We start from the raw sequence: 6,986 nt of genomic DNA on the forward strand, positions 1-6,986 counted from the left end.
GTGTATTCTCTAGTGTATTACAGTGAGAGTAAACGATACACAAATATTTTAGCACCAAATACCCATACACTATGTGTTTGCAACAAAAATAATACAAAAACACAAAATTACTAAACTAAATGTCAAATTTAGTGCTTGAAAATTAAAAATATGTTAATTTGGGAATACTACAGAAATAATTCTACTGTAACACTATGATACAAAAATACTACAGTATTACAGAAATATTACAACAGAAATACCACAAAAATACAACTACAGTTATATTAAGAAATGCTACAGAATAATCACAAAGATACTAACATGGAAATACTTCAAAAATACTTCTTCATAAATACTACAAAAAACACTAGAGTACAGTAACACTATAATACAAAAATACTGTAAAGTAAATATTACGATAGAAATACTACAAAAATACTTTACAGAAATACAACAGAAATACTGCAAAAATACAACTACAGTAATACTACAAAAATACTACAAATCTACTACAAAAATTGTACTATGGAAATACGACAAAAATACTACTGTAAAGCACTACAAAGTACTTCAAAATAAAAGTACAGTAATACTAGGAAAAATATACTCCAGAAATTCTAGTCAAGTCAAGTCATTTTTATTTGTATAGCCCTGAATCACGAAGAGTCTCAAAGGGCTTCATAGATTATTACACAGACTATTTTTCAGAATATTATTATACATTCCCCTGCTCTGGAGCTGACGAGAAGAGTAGGTTATTCATATGCTATAGAGTAGAAGTGAGTTTTAAGCTTAGATTTAAACATTTCCACTGAGGTTGCAGATCGGATCTCAGGGGGAAGAGCATTCCACAGCACCAGTGCCCGGATGGAGAACGCTCTCGAACCAGCAGAACACTTCTTTGCTCTTGGGATCACCAGAAGACCGGCACTCTCAGAACATAGGCTTTGGACCGGGACATAGGGGGAAATCAGATCTGAAAGATAAGAGGGAGCAAGTCCATGTATGTTTTTGTCTGATACTAAGAGAACCTTGAAATCACATCTAAGGCTAACTGGGAGCCAATGCAGGTTAGCCAAAATCGGTGTGATGTGATCGAACTTTTTTGTCCTAGTTAAAAGCCTCGCATTTTGTACCAGCTGAAGAGACTTGATTCTAGACTTCGGGAGACCAGAGAGTAGTGCATTACAGTAATCGAGACGGAAGGTAACAAACGCATGAATTATAATTTCCGCATCCGACTGAGACAGTATAGAACGAATTTTAGCAATGTTACGAAGATGGAAGAAAGCGGTTCTAGTAAATTTCTTTACATGCGTTTCAAAGGATAGATCAGGGTCAAATATGACACCTACATTTTTAACTGAGTCACTCTGTGTGATGTGACATTTGTCAATGTTCACAGCAGTTTTTGAGGATAAGTCGCAGCATTTAGAAAAATCTGGCTGCAGAAATACTACAAAATGCCACAAAAATACAGCTCAAGTAGAACTACCAAAATACCACATGAGTGCGACAAAGATTCTACTATGGAAATGCCACAAAAGTACAACAGCAAAAATACTACAGAAATACTACAAAAATAAAACTTGTTGAGTGGGTTTTACATAATTTACCCACGGAACGATTGTTTAGTTAGCGAGTTCCTAGGGGGACTCTTAAATCGGCCAGCTCGAGCCACTCTCGTGTTTGTTTTGTTATTGCAAGTTTAAATGTCATTAAAGCAGCTTTCGTTGGCACCTTTGTTTCACACTCCGCCTACGACTCCCGTCTCTGCTCGCTACATTGGTGACCCCGACATTAGTCTCGTGGAAGTTTCCGAGGCCGTGCATAATACTGAGCATACCAACATGGCATACGCGCCCGTTCTCAAGCTCCCCGAGTTCTGGGAGTCATCGGCGTTAACATGGTTCGCACAAGCAGAGGCTCAATTCGCCCTGCGCGGAATCACTGATGATGACTCTCGCTATTACCACGTGGTGTCTGCTCTGGGGAGCTCAACTGCAGCCAGAGCGGTGAGCTTCATCACATCCCCACCTGAACTGGATAAATATAAGGGACTGAAGGCATATCTCCTCAGAATCTTTGAACTGTCTTGCTATTCAGGGCTTAGGAGACAGTAAGCCATCGGATCACATGGAAATGATGTTAAACTTGCTTGGCACCGAAGAGCCAAATTTTCTTTTCACTGAACTTTTTCTGCGTCACATGCCGCCGCATGTCCAGACGGCGCTTGCGAATACAACCATTACAGATCCGCGTGCACTGGCAGAGGAAGCGGACCGGTTTTTCCTGGCCACACATAGACACACACCTGAGGTGCTGGCCCCTACACGCACCTACACACCATCAAGTGCGACGCCCCCAGCCAGCAAGGCACGCGCGGCCACTGACGATCAGAATGTGTCAGGTCTGTGTTACTACCATGCACGTTTTGGGCCCCAGGGCCAAGAAGTGCCGTCCCCCTTGCACCTCCAACGCGACGGGAAACTTCAAGGCCTGCACTCTGTAGCGTCCGTGAGTGCAGGCGCAAGAAACCGGCTACTGTTCATCAGGGACACCATCTCCGGCCAAAAGTTCTTGTGTGACACCGGCGCCCAGAGGAGCGTCCTCCCTGCCACTGTGGACGATGTGGGGGGGGGGGAACACATGGACCTCCATTAACTTCTGCCAATGACACCCCCATCCGCACATACGGGACACGGACAGTGGACGGTGTTTTGGGGGTCAGCAGTTTACATGGGACTTTGTCACTGCGGATATTGCTTTTCCCCTTCTTGGTGCAGATTTTCTGTGTGACAATGGATTACTCGTCGATTTGAAAAATGGCCGCCTCGTTGACGCATTGAATTTCTCCTCTCTCGCGTGTGTCCGCGACAAAGGGATTTTTGAGGGTCTGTCCAGCTCTCTCTTGGACGGTGATATTCACCACCGGCCCCTCGCTGAGTTCCCCAGTCTGGCGAAGCCCACCTTCTCAGCCTCCACGACCAGACATGGGGTTAAGCACCACATTGAAACCAAGGGGCCCCCTGTTCATGCCAGGGCCCGACGACTCAATCCAGACAGACTGGCAGCTGCTAAATCCGAATTTGCTAACATGGAACGTCATTCGCCGATCAGACAGCCCCTGGGCCTCTCCACTACACATGGTCCCGAAACCAGGCGGTTGCTGGCGCCCATGTGGGGACTATCGCCGCCTTAACGAGGCTACCACGCCCGACCGTTACCCAGTCCCGCACATTCAAGACTTCTCTGCACACCTGGCGGGCAAACTTCTCTTTTCCAAGGTGGACCTAGTGCGGGGATACCACCAACTGCCAGTGCATCCCTCAGATATACCGAAGACGGCCGTGATAACTCCATTTGGGTTGTTCGAATTTCTCAGGATGCCGTTCGGACTGAGAAATGCCGCTCAGTCCTTCCAAAGGCTGATGGATTCAGTGCTCAGGGACATGCCTTTTGTGTTCGTCTACCTGGACGACGTCCTTGTTGCCAGCTCCTCAGAAGAGTAACACTTGGAGCACCTCAGAGACCTCTTCACCAAGCTCAGTCAGCATGGCCTGATTATAAATCCCGCGAAATGTGTTTTTGGCGTACCCGCCATCCACTTCCTCGGGCATCTCATCACCAAGGATGGGGCTTCCCCCCTACCGTCTAAGGTAGAGGCCGTCTCCACCTTTCCTCAGCCACCAACAGCACGGGGCCTCAGAGAGTTTCTCGGCATGGTAGGTCACCCAATCAAGCTGTTGAATGGACCGCTGAGAGGACCAAAGCATTCGAGGACACAAAAACCGCGCTGTGCCAGGCAGCCATGCTGGCTCACCCAGCCCCCGGAGCCCCAGTCACACAGACTACAGACGCATCAGACCTAGCAGTGGGTGCCGTGTTCGAGCAGTGGGTTGACAATGCTTGGCAGCCACTCGCCTTTTTTAGTCGCCAGCTGGCCCCCAGAGAACGTAAATACAGTGCATTCGACAGAGAACTACTTGCCATCTGGTTGGGGATTCGCCACTTCCGTTTCATCTTGGAGGGCCGTGAGTTCATCGTCTTTGTTGATCATAAGCCTCTTACGTTCTCCATGTCCAAGACGTCCGAACTGTGGTCCGCCCGCCAGCAGCGCCAGCTGTCATTCATATCGGAATACACGACTGACATCAGGCACATTGCTGGGAAGTCCAACGTGGTTGCAGATTGCCTGTCCAGAGCAACCATCAGCGCTGTGCAATTGGGGCTTGATTATTCCAGTATGAGTGTGGACCAGGCTTCTGATAACGGCGTCCAAACGCTCAAGAGCTCAGACACTGGTTTGCGGCTGGAGGAGGTTGCGGTCGGAGACTCAGGGGCCAAGCTTTGTTGTGACCTCTCCATGGGTTGGCCTAGGCCGCTTGTCCCTGCTGGCTGGCGTCGGGCTGTTTTTGAGGCAATACACAGCCTGTCTCATCCTGGCAGGAAAGCATCCATTAAGCTCGTGGCCCAGAAGTTTGTGTGGAAAGGGATGAGAAAGGACGTCCGGGACTGGGTTGACTCATGCGTGGCATGTCAACGCGCCAAAGTGCACCGTCACATCAAGGCCCCATTGGTACCATTCGCCATCCCCGAACGGAAGTTTGACCACGTTAACATTGACCTGGTGGGCCCACTGCCCCCTTCACACGGTTTTACTTACCTCCTGACGATGGTGGACAGGACGACCCGTTGGCCTGAAGCAGTTCCGCTGACTTCCACCTCAGCTGTCGATGTGGCCCGGGCGTTCATCGGCACATGGGTCGCCCGTTTTGGACCCCCTGCAGATCTCTCATCTGACAGGGGCGCACAGTTCACCTCCGAGGTGTGGAACACGGTGGCCGAGAGCCTGGGAGTCAAACTTCACCGCACCACTGCCTACCACCCCCAGGCTAACGGGTTGTGCGAGCGGTTCTACCGCTCGATGAAAGCGGCCCTGCGCGCCAGCCTGACCGATGGGGACTGGGTCGATAAGCTACCCTGGGTCATGCTGGGACTGAGGACCGCTCCCAAAGAGGACCTTCAGTGCTCTTCAGCTGAGTTGGTTTACGGTCAAGTGCTGCGGGTGCCAGGTGATTTCATCCCAGACCCAATGACACCCTGTGCCGCATCCAGGGAGAAGTCCATCTTGCAGGGCACTGCGGGAGCGTTTGTGCCTATCCCCACATCACGACACGGCAGGCCAGTTTCACGGGTTCCCTCCAACCTCTGCTCGGCTGGTTTTGTTTTCATTCGCCACGATGCCCACCGCGGACCATTGCGCCCTCCTTATGATGGACCGTTAAAGGTCCTGCAGCATGGTGACAAGACCATGGTCGTGGACATTGGTGGTAGGCCAGAGACTGTCTCCGTGGACAGGGTTAAGCCTGCCCACATGGATATGTCCAAGCCATTGGAACTGGCCCAAGCCCCACGGCGCGGCCGTCCTCTTGCGGCACGACCCTCCGGCCCCGTTGGTACCCAATCTGACCCTCCGCCCCCAGCACCTGTGGGCTCTCCAACTGAGTCCACAAGCTCTCACCCCCCCCCGCTGTTCCAGCTCCTTGTACCCGCAGTGGCCGGGTCAGCGTCCCAACCAGGCACAGAGACTTTGACTATGGGTGAATTCTGGGGGGGCTTGTGTAGTGGGTTTTACATAATTCACCCACGGAACCATTGTTTAGTTAGCGAGTTCCTAGGGGGACTCTTAATTCGGCCGGCTCGAGCCACTCTCGTGTTTGTTTTGTTATTGCAAGTTTAAATGTCATTAAAGCAGCTTTCGTTGGCACCTTTGTTTGACACCCCACCTACGACTCCCGTCTCTGCTCGCTACACTACAATAATACTACAGATATATTACTGAAATTCTACTAAAGAAATACGAATGCAGAAATACAACGATGCGGTGCTAGGAATCAAATGGACTGAACAATATCAAGGCAGTGGAGTACTTCCGACGCTGCGTTGTTCACATTTTGGTTTTGTTTTACTTGTTTTATATTTTAGCTAACGTTTTTCATCATATTCAAACTCATCCTGTCCTTAATTAACGAAAATAGTTTTTTAACAATCTATACATTTTAGAAGTGCTTAGGTTGGTTTTCGGGTGTGCTTGAGCACCCCCAAAACGAGCTGGTTACGGCCATGCTTTTATGTAACTGTAACCCCCTGGCATTTTTTGTTGTTGTATTTTTTATGTTGTACAGTTTGATTGTACGGTTAGCGCAACCTTGCTGTAAGAATTTTTGTATGGAAATGTTTTTGCGTTTGTTCCATAAAGCATTTAAAATATTTTTTAAAAGCCGTCTAAGTGATTCGATTATAAAATGGTCTATCAGTCTCCGGGTTACTGTTAGTGCCAAAACTATGTCGACGTGCCCAATGATATAATAGTTGTGTTGTAGTTGGTTTTACATTAATCACCCATGGAAACATTGTTCAGTTAGCGAGTTCCTAAGTGGACTCTTAATTCGGCCGGCTCGAGCCACTCTCGTGTTTGTTTTGTTATTGCATGTTTAAATGTAATTAAAGCAGCTTTCGTTGGCACCTTTGTTTGACACTCCGCCCACGACTCCCGTCTCTGCTCGCTACAATGTGTTATTTCTCTTTTGAAACACAGGATTCGACAGCACAATAACAATAAATGCATACATTCTTTTATCCTCATGAATTAGCTATCATTTAATTATCTGTCGGTTATTGTTTCCTTATAAAGCAATGTCATCGTACAAATATGGAACAGAAAATGATACGAAATAGGCGTGGTTTATTTGCATGACCTGAATCTTGACTCCCAGGTAACTTGCATTTGTTATCGCAGTTATTTAATACTTGTTTGTGTCCAGCAAAATAAAGCACAGTTCTAGTTAGGTAATAAATGGCTTTATTCAAATCAAAGGATTGCTAGTATGTACAGTGTTCACAAAACTCATGACGAAGGGTCTTTGTTGTTCAGCTCGGTTGTAAAGTTACCCGTTTTGTAAGCATATGTCGAGTGTGCAATTGTCGCCATCTACCAAAGT

Source organism: Urocampus carinirostris, chromosome 16 (genome assembly GCF_059441175.1).
Source record: "Urocampus carinirostris isolate Australia breed hairy pipefish chromosome 16, RoL_Ucar_1.0, whole genome shotgun sequence".
Classification (NCBI taxonomy): Eukaryota; Metazoa; Chordata; class Actinopteri; order Syngnathiformes; family Syngnathidae; genus Urocampus; species Urocampus carinirostris.